Source organism: Somniosus microcephalus, chromosome 5 (assembly GCF_052327205.1).
Source record: "Somniosus microcephalus isolate GS21.2 chromosome 5, FLI_Smic_1.0, whole genome shotgun sequence".
Lineage (NCBI taxonomy): Eukaryota > Metazoa > Chordata > Chondrichthyes > Squaliformes > Somniosidae > Somniosus > Somniosus microcephalus.
Window position 1 is genome coordinate 273,561,962 of NC_140991.1, and position 22,836 is coordinate 273,584,797.

Here is a 22,836-nt window from a genome sequence, read left to right on the forward strand (position 1 = left end):
TCTCATGCTTGTGTGTGGTGCCCACCTCAGTATTTCTCGTGCTGTTTTGCTGGGATAGACTCATCTTCGGAGTGAGGGAAAGCGAAAGCAAACACTCGCAAATCATAGGCAGATTGTGAAGAGAGAGAAATAGTGAGAAAGGTAAGCAGAGGAAGAATTAAAAAATTGAGAAAGGAGAGAAAGAGACCAAGGAAGAGAAGAAGGAGACCATATTCGAGTCACTTTGCTGTTCCAAGGCCCACAGTATTGCGTTTGTCCAGTGTTGACATCACTGACATACTGTGTATCGCCATTAGATTTCCCAGACTGGGACACACATAGCCCTAGACTGCCATGGAATTTCAACAGGTTAGAACCTCTCACATACGACCACTAACTGTGAAACTTAAAAAAGCCATTTTTGTTTTCCAAAAATTTTGGGGACACAAACACAGGCATAGCAACTCCAGCCATTGACCAGCATGATAGCAGCTCAATGAAAATGGTGACAAATATGGTATGAAAGGAATCATCTGCCCTCCTGTGACAGATGGGCCAGCTTATAAACAGTTCAATTAAAGGCTGCCCAATGCTAGAGTATAGCCTAAAATATGTTACTTGAGATTTTCAAACCTCATCCATAATCAGTGTCTCAAATGTTCTGACTAGTATGCATGTATATAAATGGGCAATGCTTCAAAAATACTACGTTTAGTCTCCACACTGCTTGATTTGGTCTCATTTAAAAGCCACTTTCACCTCACGACCTCCCTTGATACAAGGTTCGCAGTTTGATTACACTGTCAGGGACTGACTACAATGAAAGATTCACTGTACTCCTACTGAGAAACAGCATCTGGAATGTCGCTGTGAAATTCCACCTTAGTTTATGACTAGATAAGCACTGTGCTTAATATCCCCAACCTGGAGATTTCTCTAGGTGCAGCATTAAAACAATCAAAGAGAAAAAGCCCACCCTGCAACAAAACCCATCAGAGAAAGTATCAAATCACTAAAACATAAATTCAAGTGAAAGATTTCAAACTAAATCTTTTAAAAAAAAAAAAATTACATAATGCACTTGGAGACAGCACAAGTCAAGGAACACATTTGAACACCAACTAATTTTTTTTTTTTTTTTTGAGAGTCGCGACGTGGAAACGGAAAGGAGAGAGAAGGGAGGTCATTGTTTTTTTAAAGTGCAATGTTGAGAGCTGGGTTTCTTCACAGTGCAACAGCTTGTGGTTGACAACACTTGGCACATGTGTAACAATCAATTGAAATGCACTCCCAATACTTTTGTTATCTGTTCAAATCTCACCCGTTTTCCACCAGGTTTCCCTGTGCTATAACTTCCACGAATAAGGGGACGTGTGTTGAAGAACTGCTGTGAGTTGGATGTGGAGAGATGTGTGTGTGAGGGGGATTGGGCTGACGGCCCCCAAGATTTGCTTTCCCTCCTTCCCTGCGGGATAGGACTTGGTTTTCAATCAGCAATCCCTTCCGACCAACCCAGTGGTGTGATCAAAATCGTCAACCCCAAATTTGGAACAGGATCCCTAACTTCACCACTTCTGAGTTTTTTTTCCTCTGTCACAGCCTGCCTGCCATCCTTATGATCGCTCAGTTTCCTATCAGTTTTGGATGTCAAGCCACACCCATTAGGTTCAGTATTCCCTGCACCCAACTCATTCTCCCAATTTTTCCTCCTTTCCATCTTCTTCAGCGGGAAAGACAGGAGTCTAAACTGTAACGGTCAACCCCATTCATATCAGCCAATGTTAAGTGCACTTTATATCCCACATTATGGGAATTCTAGAAAAAATCCTACAGGAACAAGTGATATATATATTCTTGGGGATTTCTGCACCTGTGTCCAAACAGTTTCTTAACATGGATCTGACAAAGCAACTTAAAGTCACTTCAGACAATTCGATCAAGGTTATCCAAAAAAATATTAGATCACTAACCACTTTCAGATTTACTGTGACTATTCAAGTTCACTATTAGACAGGCGTCCAGGACTGGATTACTGAATGTAAATATTTAAAGGTTAATGAAGAAGCAGGCTTCATTTGCACGGATGAATATCTTACTTAGGGCGAGCTTTCTATAGTCAAGTTAAATAATTGCTTTAATCCTCTGGTGCGGTCATTCCTTTTAATCTTGGGAGTATTTTCCCCACACTGATTTAACAGTATCACCAACCGTTAATAAAGTACATGTTAAACAGCAGTCCTGACCCCACTGAGCATTATAATAGTGGAATTGTAAAGTCACGACTGTTATCATTCCAATTATTAGGATATGAAATCTATCGGTTTTCCCTGTAAGCTTACAACACACGAGGGGGAGAAATCCAATGGGAAAATAGAACCTCTGACAGAAGAAAAACAGAAAAGCTGGGAAACTTGCAAATCCCAGGGCAACAGTCCTACTTCTGCCAGTTTATACAAAACAGAGGCATTAACATGCAAATAAAAAAATTAAAATTAACCCATACATGCAGTAAATAGCTGCAATTGCGCGGAGAATTGTAACAGCTACTCACACAGATGCTGCTGGTCCATCGTGGCAGGTTGCAAATCTATATTTACGGAGCTCAAAGAAAAAGCAAGGGGGTGTGGGGTGGGGGTTGGAGGGGGTGGGTGGGTGGAGGAAGGAACAATCTTGTTCCAAGATTATCAGCAGACACTAGTAACAGATGGTCCCCCAATGGAGCTCTTTTGATGCAAAATATTTTAAAACAAAACACTTTCAATCCATCCAAGGGAGATTTGCTGGTATCAACTTCAAGCGGCAAAGCTCCAAATCTGAAGAGGAGTGAGCGGCTTTGCCCATGTTTATAGAGTAATCTCTACCTGTCGACGTGCGGATTGGCCAGTGCTTCTGTGCAAACGTCCAATCGCGGGAGACGGCTAAAGATGCCGAAAAGCCTGCCCACTTCTCCAGTATCCCTCGGCACTACAAGCATTGTGCGCGCACTAACAGCCCGATCTTATGTATCTCAGCCTGTCAGGCAGGAGATATAGGGGCTCGACAATTAAGGAGAGAGAGAGAGAGATCAAATTCATTAAAATCACCAATGTGTCATGGAGCGGAGAGAGAGAAAAAGCACCCAGGCTTAGTAATTACCATTTTCCATTACCATGGAAACAGACTCCGGCAGCAAGTCAAGATCTGTAGTGAACATCTGCTGTCAGCCTCATTAGAGATGCCGGCCCATCTTTTTATACTTGTTTGTAATTTTAACCTAGAGGCTGACAGAATCTTTTTTGTCTTTCGCCTCCGCCTGTTAGCAGGAACTATTACATTCTTCCACTGTTTACTCTTCAGTCCAATTCTCCCTCGGCACAAAACGCAAAGACCTGGAGACTATTATGTCAGGCACTACAAACAGTTCCTTGAATATGACTGCCTCAAAATTTGATACACTTAAAACAGCAAACTAGGGGCTCACTCGCTCTCTCTCTCTACATCACGGAATACGCACCATATTTTCTTTTCTGTCTGGTTTTTCAAGCATCTAGATGTCATGTCACGATCAATTAAAAACAAATTTACCTGCCATCGCTTAGATTACATTTTGCTTTTTAACGGTGGTAATAATCCTTGGAGTTTCACGCCAACTTATTAACTATTCTACGAAAGTTGCGATAAGCTAACAAGATGAGAACTGTTGTTTGTAATTTATTCAAGCGTGTATATTCCGATTGAGAATGACATGCATGCAATGTTTTGACAGCCAGCATTGAATAGCTAGTGGTACATTCTGCCTTGAAATGGTCGATACTCAGAGCCACAGCTCCCCATCGACCCCCCCCCCCAAACACAAGAGTGACTGTGATGTGAGGTTGTCAGACTTCCCTTTCCCCATTTTACATTGAATCCCATCAAAGGCAGGTCAGTACTATGCAGTGAAAGCCTTCACTGTAACCATGTTTTTATAAGCTAGTCCACCAAAGGCCAAGCTGGAAATAAGGGGTAGGATAATATGATCATCATCATAGAGTATTTTATAGCTTCCTCATTGTGCTATGAAATGCAAGCTCTTCACGATGTCAGCCGTGGCTCAGCTGGTAGCATTCTCACCTCGGAAGGTTGTGGGTTCAAGTTCCACTCCAGAGATTGGAGCACAAAATCCAGGCTGACACTCCCAGTGCAGTACCAAGAGAGTGCTGCACTGTCGGAGGTGCCGTCCTTCGGATGGGACGAGGCCCCGTTGGCCCCCTCAGGTGGATGTAAAAGATCCCAGGACACTATTTTGAATAAGAGCAGGGGAGTTCTCTCCTGGCCAATATTGATCCCTCAGCCAACATCACAAACAGATTATCCGGTCATTTATCTCATGACTTTTTGTTGGATCTTGCTGTGTGCAAATTGGCTGCCGTGCTTCCTACACTACAACAGTGACTACACTTCAAAAGTACTTCATTATCTGTAAAGTGCTTTGGGACAGCCCGAGCTCTTGAAAGGCACTATATAAATGCAAGTATTTCTTTCTTAAATATTAATACTGAAATCAAAGGCAACTTTTACAATGCCTGCATCTACAAATAATCCTATTAATTTTTCAAATAAAACCACATTTTAATCTGTTTAAGTGATGCTCTGAAACTGGCTGATTTCACTTTTATTGTTTTAATGCCTTGAAATGCACTATGAGAGAGGAACTTGATGATGGTAATTAAGATATATTTCCTTTTTTACTCTCTTAATCTACATAACTGCAAGCTTTTAATTCTGAACATTTTTAAGTGTTATAAAACCCAGACATCATTTTGCATATTGAGCAGATGTTTAAGGGATATTACAGACTGTACCATCAATCTCCATAAAAAACATTTACTATTAATCCAGGAGAGTCTGACAAGTCCCCCTGGTGGTTAGATCCCTGATCTGCTGCAAAGAATTAATCTGTGAAGAGCGCATTTGTACATCATATGTCCGGTATCGCCACTAAACTCAGGGTTCCAAACCTCTCCCCTCAAGGAGCCAGAGCTATTTTCACAGATCAAACCCATCTTCTCACCATATCCAACCTCTCTCCAAAAGAGCAATTAATAGTTTCTTGAAGCCATTTATACTGTTCACATCAAAAGCTTATTTCATAATCCTTAGCACCACCTGGGCAAAAATATTCTTATTCCCAAACTGTAAACTGTGTTGTTTGGTGTTTGAACCCTTCATCACAATAAGCATAGTGCCTGAATCAATGCCCTTCACAATCATGAAAACTTTAATTAGGTCCTCTCCAAGTGTCACTCTTCACCAATGATTACTGATGTTTGCAGCCTTCAGCATGGTTTGGCAGGGTTTCCTGAGTAGTCCTCAGATTGGCTTGAAGCCACAGCTCCTGCTGTTTTCTGTTGAGCCGGCATTGGGTGCATACAGTCGTTTCCCATCGATGACCATCAGCGGAGTGGGCTAGCAATGAGGGTGACACGTAAAACTTCCACTAATGAAACCTGTATTATTGATCCAGATAGTATGAGTGACTCCATTGAACAGGAAGTACTCCTGTAGACTTTTCTGCCTCTTTAACCTTTCCTGAGACGCTAAAGACTGGAGCCCATAATCCAGGCCGACACTCCAGTGCAGTGCTGAGGGACTGCTGCACTGTCGGAGGTGCCGTCTTCCAGATGAGACGTTAAACCGAGGCCCCGGATGAGAAGCATAGGGGAGTATTCCCCAGAGTCCTGGTAAATATTTATCCCTCATCCACCATCTAAAACAGATTTTCTGGTTATTTATCTCACGTCTCAAAGCACTTTACAGCCAATTAAGTACTTTTGGAGTGTAGTCACTGTTGTAATGTGGGAAATGAGACAGCCAATTTGCACACATCAAGCTCCCACAAACAGCAATGTGATAATGACCAGATAACCTGTTTTTTTGTTATGTTGATTGAGGGATAAATACTGGCCAGGACACCAGGGATAACTCCCCTGCTCTTCTTCGAAATAGTGCCTTGGGATCTTTTACGTCCACCTGAGAAAGCAGACAGGGCCTCGGTTTAACGTCTCATCCGAAAGACGGCACCTCTGACAATGCAGCACTCCCTCAGTACTGCACTGGAGTGTCAGCCTAGCTTTATGTGCTCAAGTCCCTGGAGTGGGACTTGAAACCACAACCTTCTGACTCAGAGACGAGTGTGCTACCCACTGAGCCACAGCTGACTGAGCCATAACCACCTGGGCTCTTTCCTGATCAGCTCTATTGTACCATGCAACACATACTAGATTCCCACCGCTATTGAGATGTGGGATTAGAAGACTCCTTTGAATTACTGCTAAATTGAATATATATTTTAATATATTAGGAATTTTTTGAGGATGTAACTGGTAAAATAGATAAGGGAGAACCAGTGGATGTGGTGTATTTGGACTTTCAGAAGGCTTTCGATAAGGTCCCACATAAGAGATTAGCGTGTAAAGTTAAGACACATGGGATTGGGGGCAAGGTACTGACTTGGATAGAGAACTGGTTGGCAGACAGAAAGCAAAGAGTTGGAATAAACGAGTCTTTTTCCGAGTGGCAGGCAGTGACTAGTGGGGTACCGCAGGGATCGGTCCTTGGACCCCAGCTATTCACAATATATATTAATGATCTAGACAAGGGAACTAGATGTAATATCTCCAAGTTTGCAGACGACACAAAGCTGGGTGGGCGTGTGTGCTGCGAGGAGGATGCCGAGAAACTCCAGGATGATTTGGACAGGTTGGGAGATTGGGCAGAAGCATGGCAGATGCAATATAACGTGGATAAATGTGAGGTTATCCACTTTGATGGCAAAAACAGGAAGGCAGATTATCTGAATGGCAATAGATTGGGAGAAGGGGAAGTGCAACGAGACCTGGGTGTCCTTGTGCACCAGTCGCTGAAGGTAAGCATGCAGGTGCAGCAGGCGGCAAATGGTATGTTGGCCTCCGTAGCAAGAGGGTTTGAGTACAGGAACAAGGATGTCTTGCTGCAGTTGTACAGGGCCTTGGTGAGACCACATCTTGAGTATTGTGTGCAGTTTTGGTCGCCTTATCTGAGGAAGGATGTTCTTGCCATGGAAGGAGTTCAGCGAAGATTCACCAGGCTGATACCTGGGATGGCAGGAATGACGTATGAGGAGATTGGGTCGATTGGGCTTATACTCGCTGGACTTTAGAAGAATGAGAGGGGATCTCATTGAAACTTATAAAATTCTGACAGGACTGGACAGACTAGATGCAAGAAAGATGTTCCCAATGGTCAGGGTGTCCAGAACCAGGGGTCACAGTCTAAGGATAAGGGGTAAGCCATTTAGGACAGAAATGAGGAGGAATTTCTTCACCCAGAGAGTGGTGAACCTGTGGAATTCTCTACCACAGAAGGCAGTAGAGGCCAATTCATTAAATATATTCAAGAAGGAGTTGGATATATTTCTTAAGGCTAAAGGGATCAAGGGGTATGGGGAGAAAGCAGGGACAGGGTACTGAATTTGGACGATCAGCCATGATCGCATTGAATGGCGGAGCAGGCTCGAGGGGCCGAATGGCCTACCTCTGCTCCTATCTTCTATGTTTCAATATAGGGACTTGATGGCACAGCCTGGAAAAGGCCTGTGGGATCAGATCATGAGTGTAAGTTGAAGCAGTGAAAGCGATATTGAGGAATGGTAACTGCTTCCTGTATAATAAATCTTTGAAGGCTTTAAGATGTGCAATTAGTTCTGATAAAAGTAAAATCCAGTCACAATTTATCTAATTAAAATGTATAGCTGAGCTATTAAAGTAATAGTAAAGCACGGTTTGGGTATTCGGCTGCATTTTTGTTGGTCTTTTCTCTCAACAAATATCCCGATAATGTTTAACTGCCTTTTAAACTCAACTCCTTGAGATATCGTTTGCAAAACTGGAACAGAACGGTTAAATCAGAGTAGCTCTCAAGAATCAGTGAAATGAAATCCCGTCATCTCTTAAACAAACACGGAGCAGATTTGAAACCCTAAGTATGAGATTTTATACCTTTTACTAGCATCCTTTGAGCTAGCATATATCATCGTGCTTTTAAGGGGTACAATATCTGGAGGCCAGAATATAAATACCAAATCTTCCTTCTTGGATTCTTTTGTCTCATGTAACATCATGCAAAGCATAACGACAGGGCTAAATGGCCTACTCCTGTTTCTATGACAGTCACTCAGAGGTAGCAACTGAACGAAGAATGTGTAGGGGTTCTGCACGGTTTCTCCGATTTCACCCACCAAAATTTCTTTGGTTTCCTCCACAACAATCTATTTTTTTAATCATTGCTAAGGCTTTCTTTTTTAGACTTCTTCTGGTGATGCTAATTAATGCTCAGTCAATTAATGCTAAAGGACCAGCATGACTGGTGAATACTGATGAGACTTGGGTTCAGAATTCACTGCAGTATACAACCACAAATGTTTGAAATGTTAGCAGGCAGCCAACTACCTGAGAATATTGTAAGTATGTATGTCTGTGAATGATGTGGATGAGGCACAGCAAGGTTCCAATATCTTGACAACAGCGCGCAGCAATGAGTCAGAACTGGCGGAGCGTGTACATGCCTCATTGCACTCTATGTCAGCTGGGCCTACCTAGCTGTGCAGTCATACTCTATCCTTAGTCCTATGCAAACTGCCTGGGTCAATGATTACTGCATCAGTCAAAATAAACCCTTACTCTGTTAAATAAAACAGAAACTCGTAATACAGTTTTTGTAGCGAGAGGGTTTGAGTACAGGAACAAGGATGTCTTGCTGCAGTTGTACAGGGCCTTGGTGAGACCACATCTTGAGTATTGTGTGCAGTTTTGGTCGCCTTATCTGAGGAAGGATGTTCTTGCCATGGAAGGAGTGCAGCGAAGATTCACCAGGCTGATACCTGGGATGGCAGGAATGACGTATGAGGAGAGATTGTGTCGATTGGGCTTATACTCGCTGGAGTTTAGAAGAATGAGAGGGGATCTCATTGAAACTTATAAAATTCTAACAGGACTAGACAGACTAGATGCAGAAAGGATGTTCCTGATGGTCGGGGAGTCCAGAACCAGGGGTCACAGTCTAAGGATAAGGGTTAAGCCATTTAGGACAGAGATGAGGAGGAATTTCTTCACCCAGAGAGTGGTGAACCTGTGGAATTCTCTTCCACAGAAGGCAGTAGAGGCCAATTCATTAAATATATTCAAGAAGGAGTTGGATATATTTCTTAAGGCTAAAGGGATCAAGGGATATGGGGAGAAAGCAGGGACACGGTACTGAATTTGGATGATCAGCCATGATCGGAATTGAATGGCGGAGCAGGCTCGAGGGGCCGAATGGCCTACTCCTGCTCCTATCTTCTATGTTTCTATGTAACTCCAATACAGCTACCATACCCAATGCCAAAATTAACACTTTTGAAACAGTTCCCTCCCTTTTTATTTCCTTGCTTAAAACTGAGGAAATGTTGCTGTTAAACGGTGTGCGACACGGGGCGTGATATAAACAGCATCATTTGATGTACACGCTTGAGGATTAAGCTGATGACATCACTACTGTACATGTCCCAAAGAAGGTTTTACAATAGCCTCAATCTGCTTTGAGACTCAGTGGTGGCATCACTCCTTATGTCCAACTTAGATGTCAGCTGTGGCTCAGTGGCACTCTCACCTTTGGGGAGTCAGAAGGTCGTGGGTTCAAGTCCCTCTTTGGATACTTGAGCACATAATCCAGGTTAACGCTCCAGTGCAATACTGAGTGAGTGCTGCACTGTCAGAGGTGCTGTCTTTCAGACGAGACATTAAACCGAGGCCCCGTCTGTCCTCTCAGGTGGACATAAAGGATCCCATGGCATTTCTTTTCCAAAGAAGAGCAGGGTAGTTTTCCCAGTATCCTGGCCAACATTTATCCCTCAACCAACATCACTAAAACAGATCATCTGGTCATTATCTCTCTGCTGTTTGTGGGACCTTGCTGTGCACAAAGTGGCTCCCGCTTTTCCCTACATTACAACAGTGACTACACTTCAAAAGTACTTTATTGGCTGTAAAGTGCTTTCTGATGCCGAGGTCACGAAAGGCGCTATATAATTGCAAGTGCTCTCGTCTTCTTTCTCACTGTTTATAAATACTATTCAGTCAATGAAGGGGGTGCTTTTAATGCTCTAGTATCAGTGCACTAACCATACAGAGTTCTTGTTTGCTCAGCAGTGTGTGCTTTACAACTTGTATCAGCTGCCAGATGGCAGTGTATCGAACGTGATGGCTCCTCAAATGGACAGGCTGCTAACCGTAGAAATCATGTGCGATAAACTCCCCACCCTTCAAACAGGACCTGCCCTGCCAGCTGTTCTCTACTGGTACAGGCTGGCACACAGCACTAACCTCATGCTGCTGCAACCCAGTGGAAAAGAGGACTGTTTCTTTTTTTTTTTAAAAACACCTACCATCATTGTTCAACTGTTTATTTTCTTTGGGAGAATGAAACCCGAATTCCAACGAACAAGTGCACTGGACATCGGCACCTAGACATGATGCGTCAAACTATGAGTTGCTGACATTCTTAAAACAGGTAGGATTACTTTTCTTCATTTTCAAATTGGATCATTTTTAATTTGGATTATATTTACATTTGTGAGAGAGGCAGGAGACGAATGGTTTGATTGGGAGACACTAGAGGGTTACCAGTGAATGGCTGGGGGTTTGGGGTATGACATAGTGGTATGGGATAGAAAGAGGGTATGGAACAGGGGGTATCTGATAGGGCTATGGGGAAAGAGCAGGGTAGTGGAACTAATTGGACAGCTCTTTCAAAGAGCTGGCATAGGCACGATGGGCTGAATGGCCTCCTTCTGTGCTGTATGATTCTATGATTAACTTTACTTGTGTAAGCTTTACATAAATGTTTTTTTCTTTCATATAAGACTTTCACTCATCAATTGTGTAAGATTTGTTTTAAAAAAAGATTTGTAATGATTAGTTGATGAAAAATGTTGGCATTGTTTACATCTTATAAATGTGATGTATAGTACCATGTGCTGCATTTTCCATTTCTAAAATATTACCCATTAAATTCTCAGAGGGCTATAAGTCTGCTGACAGAAGGGAGAAGTTTGCGATAAGTCAGCAATACTATTTTTGTTAAATTGTAAATCGAATTTTGTAGTTGCAGTCTTTGAGCATGATAAATGTATATAACTTAAAGTCTGCATCTAGTGTATGTCCATTGAGTCACATGTCAAAACTGTAACTTCTATTGAGCACAAAATTGTGATCAGCTCAAGTTGTCTCTTAACTTAACCACGCTGAATGGTTCAAATATCCCACTGATTAAATACAAACCAATCAATATGCCATTAACTAAATATGAACCAATCAAAACCTGTCCCATTCACTTAACAGGTACGAAAAGCTATTGAATCAACAACTGATAACAATCAAGTGTTCATTCTTGTACCCCAAAACTATTATTCACAAACTAGCAAATACCATAAAATTGACCAATCAATCCCCTCAAACAATATTTTTTTAGGTCCTTTTATTGACCTTGTTGATTTTTTACATACCCAATTAATGCTGCAGAAAAGCTCTCAAGAAGTTTCCCCTACATAGGTCTTCCGCTTTTTCTGGCGCTTGGGACGCAAGTTCTGCCCTGTTCCCATAACTTTGATTCTTCAACTGACATGGGGAGATTTAGCTCCTGTTGTCAAATTGTGTGTGTGAAAGAGCTGAATCATGGGACTTGGCCATTTTCATCGGGTTGAACTATAATACTCAGAGTGCACCACAGAAACCCACGTCACAGGACAACCGGGTTGAATCGCAGCAACAGCCATGAGATGCAATTAGTGCAAAGAAAATGAAAAAAAAACGATTTCATTTTATTTCTGAACTAAAAAAATTATTGTTTGGGATAAGGTGTTTTTTGTGTTGTGGAGAGGAACTGATGTTTGTGACGGGATAAAGAAAAGAAAGAAATATAAGGATGGGAGGAAGATGTTGATGAGGTACTCTGATGTGGAGTTTGAGCTCCAGTTCCAGCTGGAGCCAGTCCGGCCCAAAGCTTGACAAATGACCATCTGTTCTGACTGGAGATCTGATGGTTGGAAAAACCTCTTTGATGAAGCATTACATAAATGGCAGCTTCAGCATTAACTACAAGCCTATTGTGAGGTGTTAGAGGATGAAAAAAATATGTTTTATGTAACTTCAGTAAAAGGTTTTGGGGAGGGAGGAGGGACACTAAATAAAAGTACTTTCTTTAACCAGCTGAATGCCAACAAATATGTATTTTATAATGCAAATAATTGATGAGACATTTTGAGCAGGGATGACTGCATCATAAGCAAATTCTGTAAAGCGATTGGTAAAATATTTTATCTGTGAGCCCTGTATTTTTCAGTATCAGAATGATACTGGGGCTTATGAGGACAGGTTGCATAAACTTGGTTTGTAATCCATGAGTATATAAGAGATTGAGGGGTGATCTCATCGAGGTGTTTAAAAGGTTAAAACAATTTGATGGAGTAGATACAGAGAAACTATTTCCACTGGTGGGGGAAATCAAGAACAAGGGGATATAATATTAAAATTAAAGCTATGCCAATCAGGAGTAAAATCAGGAAACACCTCTTCACACAAAGGGTGGTAGAAATTTGCAACTCTCCCTCGAAAGGCTGAGAGTGCCGGGACAATTGGAGCTTTCAAGACCGAGACAGAGAGTGTTTTTTTTTAGGTAAAGGTATCGAGGAATATGGAGCAAAGGCAGGAAACTAGAGTCGAGGTACAGATCAGCTATGATCTGACCGAATGGCAGAGCAGGCCCGAGAAGGCAAATGGCCTACTCCTGTTTCTATATTCCGAGGAAGATGTGTAAATATTTATCTCATGTCAGCCGTTATATTTTGCTTCAGTAAATCTGGTGCATTATAGTGATGTGTGAAGCAATGTCACATTCAGGTTGCAGCAGGGCCCCAGTAAACATCAGAAACCACTCTCCAGGCCCTAGAATACCCCTTAGCAATGCCGAGAGAGAGAGAGAGAGAGAGAGAGAGAGAGAGATCCACTGGTGTACGTTAAATATTTTTAGCCATGCTAATAGGATAGCAAATGTGCAGGAATTCTGAAAGCATTTAGCACTGGAATAGGCCAGAATGTTGCTGACGTTTTTGCTGCTGAACTTTATTGCTACAAATAATCGGCATAAATTAAACAAGAAAAAAAACGACAAACAAAATGCTATTGTCCTTGTCAAGATCACTAAATAAAATCTAAACTTCAAACCTGATCAGTCAGACCTAAAGGGAGGGACGTGTTTTGAATTTAAATGCACTTCTCGGTGAATAATAAAACACCATCAAAATGCTCTTCAAAATCAGGATACATTTATTCTAAGCTACAGGAAAGGTACTAAAAGTTGTAAACAGAAAGCGTGATTTGACTTCAGATTGGTTCTGCTAATTAATCTCTACCTGGTTGGGATTAAAGTAATGCAACTGGGGAGATGTCCTCAGTCAATTTGTTTTCTGTGTGTCATACCCCTTCTTTAGAATGATGCAGTATCTTCTCTTCAATATGATCTACCAACATACCCTAAGCAATAATTCAACAAAGCGACCATTAATAAGGAGTAGGTAAAGGGAACTTCACTGGGAATAAGCTCAGATATATTACTGCCCACATAGAGACAGATTCATGGCTTCAGAGACTAAGTCAAGCATTTCACAAAAAGAAAATAATGACTGGACCAGTCAGCAGATACATTATCCAAGTATGCTCAAAGAAAAAAGAAATTAAGGAAAGCGCTCACGAAACCACATTTATCAAGAAACACTTGCAACTCCCAGCAGTGAATTAGTGACATAGAATCCCTAGACACATTGGGAAAACAAATTGGTTGCCAACAAGGAATTTAAGTAACAATCTTGTTAAATGCTTATGCTAGATCACATTGCTCAATAAGTGGAAAATTCACAGCATAACATGGAAGTATTTAAGTTAGCGGGTTGCCTTTTATCAGTGATACTGGAAATCCTGAGATTAATACCGGCATATACCTGTTGGGCAGAATGGCCTGCTTCTGTACTGTAAATCTATGTAATAACAGCACACACAGTCTGCTGTGTCATGTATCAAGCAGTAACCCCTTGAGGATCAATTTATTTTTATAACTTTCAAAAGTTCTCCATCTACCATCAACAAAAAGGCCTGTGACTTTCAACCAATTAATATTTTAACAGAACCACCCCAGCATTTCCTGATCAGAGGGTACCAATTCTGGATAGAATAATGATGATCCTAAGTTGGGCAACTGTCAAACCAAATCTGGTGTCTTTGGGCCAGCTGAGCAACACTGAGTAGACACTTTTGGTACATTGTAAATCAGCCTCGAGAGGCTTACTGTGTTACCAGCAAACAGAAGGAGACGAGGCTCCTATTTGTTACATTACACAGACTAACAGAAGCACAGAAACAGGCCATTCTGCCCAACAAGTATGCTGGGATATTTGGCAACATTTCATACTAGACTATCAGAGGGAGGCTGATTTTACAGAAAAATGCAGGATTTTTCACTGTTTGCAGTGGGTTATTGCTGATTCAATTCAGTGTGAAGATCTTGAATACCCCAATATCATTACCATGGATGAGATACGGTGGTTCTTGCACAGGCTTCAGACCTTGCACTGGGAGAGTAGGAGCTTGGTACGGAGTTAATTAGCTAAATGTAAACTCATTGGCATGCACAGCGATCCATAGAAGGCAGTGAAAAATCTGTTATTAGGCTGTTATTTAGTTGTGTCTCTAATTGTGTTGGTGAGACAGCTGCTATAGACACATCACAAGGCCAAACACATATTTTTCACGCAGTCAGTCACTGACAGGCTGCAACGCAGAGGGTTACTGCTCTTTGGAATCTAAGTCTAGTCCTGAGGAAGCCCCCACAACCTCCACTCTCCAATTCCAGTGTGAAGGGTGGTCATGAAACAGCTCCCCATCCCCCATACGCAGAGGGCCTATAAAGAAGCACCTTTTCCATTAGAATGTCAAACTTTCAACAAGCGTTTTCTTTAACAAAATCTGCTGTAGCAGCATTAAAGCAAGAAAGACTTCCATTTATATAGTGCCTTTCACGACCTCAGGACATCCCAAAGGCACTGTATAAACGCAATTTCTTTCTTTGCAGCAAATCTAGTCCCTCTCATGTTTCTGCCCCATCCCCTGATGACTGAACACTCATTGCAAGAGCTCACACATGAAGTGATACCACTCAGAAGGCATCCTTCGAACCGCCTCTGCCCGCCCACCCCCCACAACCAGTCGACATCTTCAGGAAAGGAGGAGAAAACTGGGAGCGTGGGTGCGAAGGATGGGGAAATTGCACTACCATATATTTGCTGTGGTTAGATACAGGAGAGATGCACCCAAATGTAAATGAAGTTTCACTGTACTTCGAACATAGCGAGGATAGATACCTCTTTGTGATCTGCAAGGCAGTGTGCTCAAGAGGTTCAGGTGACCCACAAACTAAAGTACAGCTCGAGTGTTTGATATTCGTCATCTGAACCCCCACAATTAGGTAACTGCTGAGAATCCACCCAGGAATCTCCCTCTCTATTTAGAAGCGTAATATCATAGAAGGTAGTGATTTGCCTTTGGTTGCACTGCCACATTTCCACTTTTTTTTAAATTAGTTCCTGGGATGTGACCAGCATTTATTGCCCATCCCTAATTGCCCTTGAAAAGGTGGTGGTGAGCTGCCTTCTTGAACTGCTGCAGTCCGTGTGGTGAAGGTACTCCCACAGTGCTGTTAGGGAGGGAGTTCCAGGATCTTGACCCAGCGACGATGAAGGATCGCGATATACTTCTAAGTCAGGATGGTGTGTGACTTGGGAGGGGAACTAGGAGGTGATGTGGTTGCCATGCACCTGTTGCTCTTGTCCTTCTAGGTGGCAGAGGTCACGGGTTTGGGAGGTGGTGCCGAAGAAGCCTTGGTGAGTTGCTGCAGTGCATCTTGTAGATGGTACACACTGCAGCACGGAGGGAGTGAATGTTTAAGGTGGTGGATGGGGTGCCAATCAAACGGGCTGCTTTGTCCTGGATGGTGTCGAGCTTCTTAAGTGTTGTTGGAGCTGCACTCCTCCAGGCAAGTGGAGAGTATTCCATCACACTCCTGACAAGTGCCTTGTAGATGGTGGAAAGGCTTTGGGGAGTCAGGAGGTGAGACACTTGCCACAGAATAGCCAGCCTCATTTCATTCAGATAATGGCTCCGAATTTCCACGGGCACTTGTGCCAGGAGACCATCCGACGGTGCAGTCCAGCATTGATCCCACTGGAGTATGCTGGGTTGCTGGAGGGTGTCTAATTTGTACCCGCCCCCGCCCAACATCACATCATATGGGGTGTAGCTCAGGCACCTGCCTTGCCCCGCAGGCTGGAAAGTCTGGTAATGTCTGCCGTTCCTGGGAGGGGGGGGGGTGGGGGAGGTGGGCGGCTGCAGTTACAAAACTCTGAAAAAAATATGATCTCAACAGCTTTACACTTGTAGCACTGTGACTAGATGCAAAACACATGTTATAAAATGGAAATCACTCACTGGGCTGTCAGTGAGAAAGCAAGACAGCTCCTGCAATTTAGATTTCAGTACAGAAAGCTGCAAGTCCAGTAACCCCAACTGTCTGAAATACAGGCATCAGTAGAGCTCTGTACATCTTTAGTTAATGGAGAGGCGAAAAGAAAGAACTCAAACACTGAAATTGAAAATAAAATGGAAAAGGCTGGAAATGGCCAAAATCTGAAAGGTAGGCCAATTTTTTGGCTGGTACCTTTCAATACCCAACACGTTAACATATCTTTAAAATTGAGATACTTAATTGAAAAGTCAAGACCTACAGTGTAGGACATCACATAGGTTGAAAAGAGTAGATCAATTATACAGGAACATCACCTCCAAGTTCCCCTTAAAGTCGCACACCATCCTGACTTGGACATACATCGCCATTCCTTCATCGGTGCTGGGTTAAAATCCTGGAACTACCCAACAACATTGTGGGCGCACCTTCACCACACTGACCGCCGTAGTTTAAGGCGGCGGCTCATCACCACCTTCGAGGGCAACTAGGGTTGGGCAATAAATGCCGGCCTTGCTAGCAACGCGCAGATCCCAGGAATGAATAAAAATATAATTGGGCAACATCAAATATGGCTTTTGAGTCGGTAGATTGTCTGGGGGAGGGGCAGAGAAAGTGCCAGAAAGAAAAAGAATGAGTTAAATGTTTAATTTTTTTTTGCTCAACAACTGAAACTGTGATAGGAAAAAAAAGTGATGGTTGAGCTTTCTTTCGTCAGTACAGATTGCAATTCTATTGTTCGTCCGACACAATGCTGGTAATCATCCAGAAAGAAAGAAAGGGATTGGTGGTCCAATTGCCCGAGAACATTTAAATGTAATATCGCAGTGCTGTTTAATGTTACAGCTCCAACAGAGGCTGCATAATATTCCCGCTTCCATATCATCTGCAAGCTTCACTGCCCATTGGCAGATCCTGAGTCTGTTCATTCAGGTACCTGGTCCTCACATGCCTCAACCACATGAAACTGTAGACAAGGAAAACCTCGTACAAACTAAATTCTTCAGCTCCCTGTGATATGTTGTGGCTGATGGGTCTACAACTTGCTGCAAGTCATGAATCTGTTGATTTCATTTAGAGCTCTATATATATATTCAGCTACATGAATAAAACAGAGTTTTAATCCAGCCCAACAAAAGTATCCTGACTGTATCTCAAAATACATTTTAATACTATTATTGGACATACAAGCCAAGCTACGCTTAAGTTGGAGTGTGCACGGCAACATTGTTTGTATAGAGTTCATCCAAACTTGGAAATGCAGGGTTGGAAATCGCCAAGTTAACCAGGTCGGACTGTGTTTTCAGAACTAAATGCTGGCAAGCTCCTGCATGGGTTTAAATACTAAATCCCGCACTCACAAACAGAGGTGAGTACATCACTGGTGACATTCCTCTGGGGAGTAGGTTGTTCAAAATAGGTTGAAGGTTGTAGCCAGTGGGAGGAGAAATGTGCAGTTCAACAATTTGCAGTTCAACAATTTGCCCTCTGGAATGCACAGTAACTGGGGAAAGTTATTTGGTGTACTGCAATAACAACTTGCATCTTTAATATAGAAAAACATCCCAAGGAGCTTCACAAGAGGCGTAAGGAAACAAATGGGACACCAAGCCAAAGAAGATTAGGAAGGGTGACCAAAACCATGGTCAAAGAGGTGGGTTTTAATGAGAGACTTAAAGGAGGAGAGGAAGATGGCGAGGTGGAGGGGTTTAGGGAGGGAATTCCAGAGCATGGTGCTGAAGACATGGCCATCAATGGTGGGGCCAAGGGAAGGGAGGGACAAATCTGGAGAGTTCGGGGGGGGAGGGTTGGTCATGCTAGAGGAGGTTAGAGAGAAAGAGTGGCATAAGGATTGGAGTGATTTAAACACAAGGATGAGAATTTTAATTGTGAGGCATTGGAGAATTTAGATCTGCAAGGACAAGCATAAAAGGCAAGCGGGACTTGCTGCGGGATAGGATATGGGCATCAGAGTTTTGGCTAAGCCGAGATTTGGAGGGTGGAGGATGGGAGGCTGGCCCAGAAGATGTCAAAGGCACAAATGAGGGTTTCAGTAGAAGATGGGTGAGCTGGGGGTGGAGGCAGGCGATGTTGTAGAGATGGAGGTAGGCAGGCGATGTTGTAGAGATGGAGGTAGGCAGGCGATGTTGTAGAGATGGAGGTAGGCAGGCGATGTTGTAGAGATGGAGGTAGGCAGGCGATGTTGTAGAGATGGAGGTAGGCAGGCGATGTTGTAGAGATGGAGGTAGGCAGGCGATGTTGTAGAGATGGAGGTAGGCAGGCGATGTTGTAGAGATGGAGGAAGGCAGGCGATGTTGTTGAGATGGAGGTAGGCAGGCGATGTTGTAGAGATGGAGGTAGGCAGGCGATGTTGTAGAGATGGAGGTAGGCAGGCGACGTTGTAGAGATGGAGGTAGGCGGTCTTTACGATGGAGAGGATATGGGGTACAAATCTCAGCTCAGGGTCGAACAGAATGTCATGGCTGCACAGTCTGGTTCAGCCTGAGACGGTGGCCAGGGTGGGGGATAGAATTGGTGGCTAGGGATCAGAGATTGTGATAAGGGCTAAAGATGATAATTTGGTCTTTTCGATATTTAATTGGAGGAAATTGTAGCTCATCATAAGACTGGATGTCGGACAAGCACTCTGACAAACACAGAGGCAGTGGAGAAGCGGAGTGAGCTGGTGGAGAGGTAGAGCTGGGCACCATCAGTGTACATATTGAAGCTGACCCCATATCTGTAAATCACTACATTTACTGTCTGTGGTGCAACTTGCTGCTCAAATACAACAATTCTGCATAAAACGTCCTGGAGGCAGTGAAAAATAACTTTGTGCCACCATCTCTCATCGGCTGCATTTTCAGTTTTTAACAATCGCTCTCAGCTCACGGGCATACATCATAGTCATTCGGTGCAGCCTGGTCAGCGTACGTCATACCACTCATTGGCTAGCTGTATACTGTTAATTAATTAATTTAGCTCGATTCAGATTCAGGGCAGAGATTTACTAATTAACTATGACAAAAACAATTGGGGAATGTTGGTGACAATGAAAGTATTTTAGGTTCCCAGACACACAGACAAATGATTGAACAGTAATGTTTGCCAATCACAACACAATGGAGATAATTAAACACAAAGGCCTAGAAATTCAGTTGGACCCCGTTTGGGGCGCCAAGCTCGCCTGGGCGCTGGAATTACCGCTGCGAGCGCAGCCACTAGCGCCATCCCGATATTCAGTTTCAGCGCCCCAAATGGAAGCGAGCCGCTAATCGAGGCTCCCCGCGTCCCGCTTGGGGCGCTGAAACTGATTATCGCAGCGCCTTCCTCCCACTGTTAAGGGGGAGGTGCCTGCAACAGCGCGAGCCCCGCTCGCGAGTGCCGGCAAATGAGCCCGGCACCAAGGAGAAGTGCCGGGCTCTCGGGAAACAGCCGGCAATGCCGCGGGGGGGGGGGGGGGGGTGGGTTTAGGAGGCCGGGGACGGAGGTGCTGGCAGGCGGCCGCCCCACACCTCCACCTTAATTTGCGCCAATACCGCCACAGGTAGGCCCTGTGAACCGGTTGCGATTTGCGACCGGCGTTAAAGAGGCGGGCGCGACCAAATATGGTGATCGGGGCAGGAGTGGGGCGCTGCGCACACCGATGACGTCATCGGTGGCGGCGCAACGCTACAGGCTAACGCCGCCATTAGCGCCCCGCTAAATATCGCGGGAGGTGTGGCCAGTGGCGCTAAAGCCACTGAGTGCCCTCTTTGGGCGCTAACTGGTGGCGCAGCCCACTGAATTTCTAGGCCAAAAGGTTTTGGGAATATTACTGTGTAACACTAGTAACAACTTAATTTTCTTGGTACGGTGCTGATGGCAAATAGTAAAGTTGGCTGAAAATGTTCAACAGGATTTTCACGTAATAGAGCTCGATTCACCCACAACAGCAGCTGAATCAATATCCCCACAAAAACAATGCTCCACCCTCCAATCCATCACAAAAATGCGATTTATTAGTCATTCATTTCTTCCTTACCTTTGTCCCCCCACCCCCTCCCCCACACATTAACTCTTTTGGTTTCAATAATACTGATATCATGGGGTAGCCAGATGGTTCAGTAGATTGGTGTACTAATGCATTGCATTCTGGAATGATTAGACACGAGTGTCCTTATATAATTATATAATAAGCGCCATTCTTCTGCAGAATCAAACTTACCCTCAGAGAGTGTAAACTGGAAGCTAGCACATAGTTGCATAAAAAGACTTGCATTTGTATAGCGCCTTTCACAACCTCAGGACCTCCCGAAGCGCATTGCAGCCAATGAAGTACTTTTGAAGTGTAGTTACTGTTGTAATGTAGGAAATGCGGAGGCCAATTTGCGCACAGCAAACTCCCACAAACAGCAATGTGGTAATGACCAGATAATCGGTTTCAGTGATGTTGGTTGAGGGCTCAGAGGAGAGAGTGCTACCCACTGGGCCATGGCTGACACCAAAAGCAGAGAACTGGGAGAAGGTTCACTGCCTTCTGTCTTGGTCAAGGGATGATGTATGGAGACCTAAAGGTGGGTGCATGGGAAAGAAGTACCCTCAATGGGGAAAATAATTAAACTGATGCTCTTAAGAAAGGTGAAGCAACCTGGACTACTGCGTATGATGGGCGTTTCTCCAAGTCCCTTTATTATTTTTTTATACATGAGGTATGACCCTGCTGGTTGCTGAGAGTATAGAACAATTTGCAGAGATTATACTAGGATATCAACAGGCAAGTCACAGATTTCCTATAGTGTATTGCATGCTCCACAGTAACCCTCGTTCAACAAGTAATGGTTAGCTCCATTTTTAAAGTTCTGTAGACATGGGTCACAGTTCCAACCATTGACTATGCCTGGGAGAGAATTCTATAGGCAGTAGGTGTGACAGCTTTTTGTTGATGTTCCCATGGAGACATCTTGGATTGATACAGAATGCGGAGGTGGAGATTCAGCAGTTTGTAGTCCTGGTATAAATATAGTTTAAGTACTTATGGCGTTGATCCAACCAGGGTCTTCCAAGTGTTGATATTCTGGCCACCTCTCTCAGAGGTGCATACTACATACAGCAATTTGTTCAAAGTCCCACTGCTCACAACCTACTTCAACCTAAGTCCCACTTGCCCATCACCCCTGCTCTCACTACCTTTCATTCGTTTCCTGATCCCCAATGCATTCTATTAAAAATGTTAACATTTGTGTAGGAACAATGTGAAGGGCATTACTTAGCCCCTTGTTATATAACACCAGACTGTGCAGTGCAAGCTATTGAAGCTATTAACTGTAACAACAGAAAATGACTGCTGGGTGCAGTGAAGTTAATAGACAGTTGACCATGCCACCCATGGAAGTTATAAACTATGCATTTTGATTTGACTGATTGACAACAAGCCTTTTAATAAGGCTACAGTTTGGTTTAAAGGTTTGTGCGCTATAGGTAGAAGGAGGATGGATTTGTCCAAGTGCTATTAATGCAGTGTTAACTCATTTTCCAGCTCTCTCCTGAGACCCTCCAGATGTTTGGCAGGATTAGAACCGTCAGCCAGCACAGAAAGAGGTGAAATACTGACCATGTTCATTGTAGATCAGGTCTCTATTTATACTACACTCAACAGACGCTGTCAAATTTTTGTGCTTCCCTTCAATAGTTCTACAATGCACTTACTCTGCACTTATTACATCTTGCCCTCATCTACTAAAATCACCAGTGTGATAGTGATGTAGACAGAAATGAGAATTACCAATATAATCATGTGCAATCAAATTAAAACAGTAAATTAAATAAGACTTCTGCACAGGAAACATAAGTGTCTATGAGTTGATCTCTCTTGGTGTTACACCTGGGGAGTCAGGACCGAGGTGCAGTGAGCTTAGAAGATGAAGGGTAATTAGACCAGGGTGTGCAGACATCATTCATTTCCCATTTTAAAGTCATACTTTCTGTCCCTATTTTAATAGTTCCATTATGAATTCATTAGCCCACGCTGATGAGGAGTCTGCCTATGTAACTTATCACGCTATAATTACACCACTGGTGGTGCTGCAGTGCCTCCACTGGAGTGGAATAATTATTGCAGACAAGTATACATAGGCAAAATCTGGCAGAAAGTGCACACAAATGTAAGATTTTTAATATATTAATAGATTGTGCAGTATTTATAAAACCGAGAGAGAAATGCATCTCATATGCATCCATATTACAGAAACCATGTATGTCCAGTATCATCATAGT

General features: G+C 43.3%; 1 protein-coding gene across 7 annotated transcripts in view; it reads right to left on the reverse strand.

Moving 5' to 3' along the window:
- Positions 1-22,836, reverse strand: part of elmo1 (engulfment and cell motility 1 (ced-12 homolog, C. elegans)) — a 351,678-nt gene that overhangs the window by 75,151 nt on the left and 253,691 nt on the right. The window contains exon 1 of one of the 7 annotated variants that reach the window (XM_085988969.1): positions 2,531-2,633. The exons of the other annotated variants lie outside the window; for them this stretch is intronic. The gene's annotated coding sequence lies outside the window, so the exon portion shown is untranslated. Of the gene's footprint in view, positions 1-2,530; positions 2,634-22,836 lie in introns of those variants that run through there. 7 annotated transcript variants of the gene reach the window in all.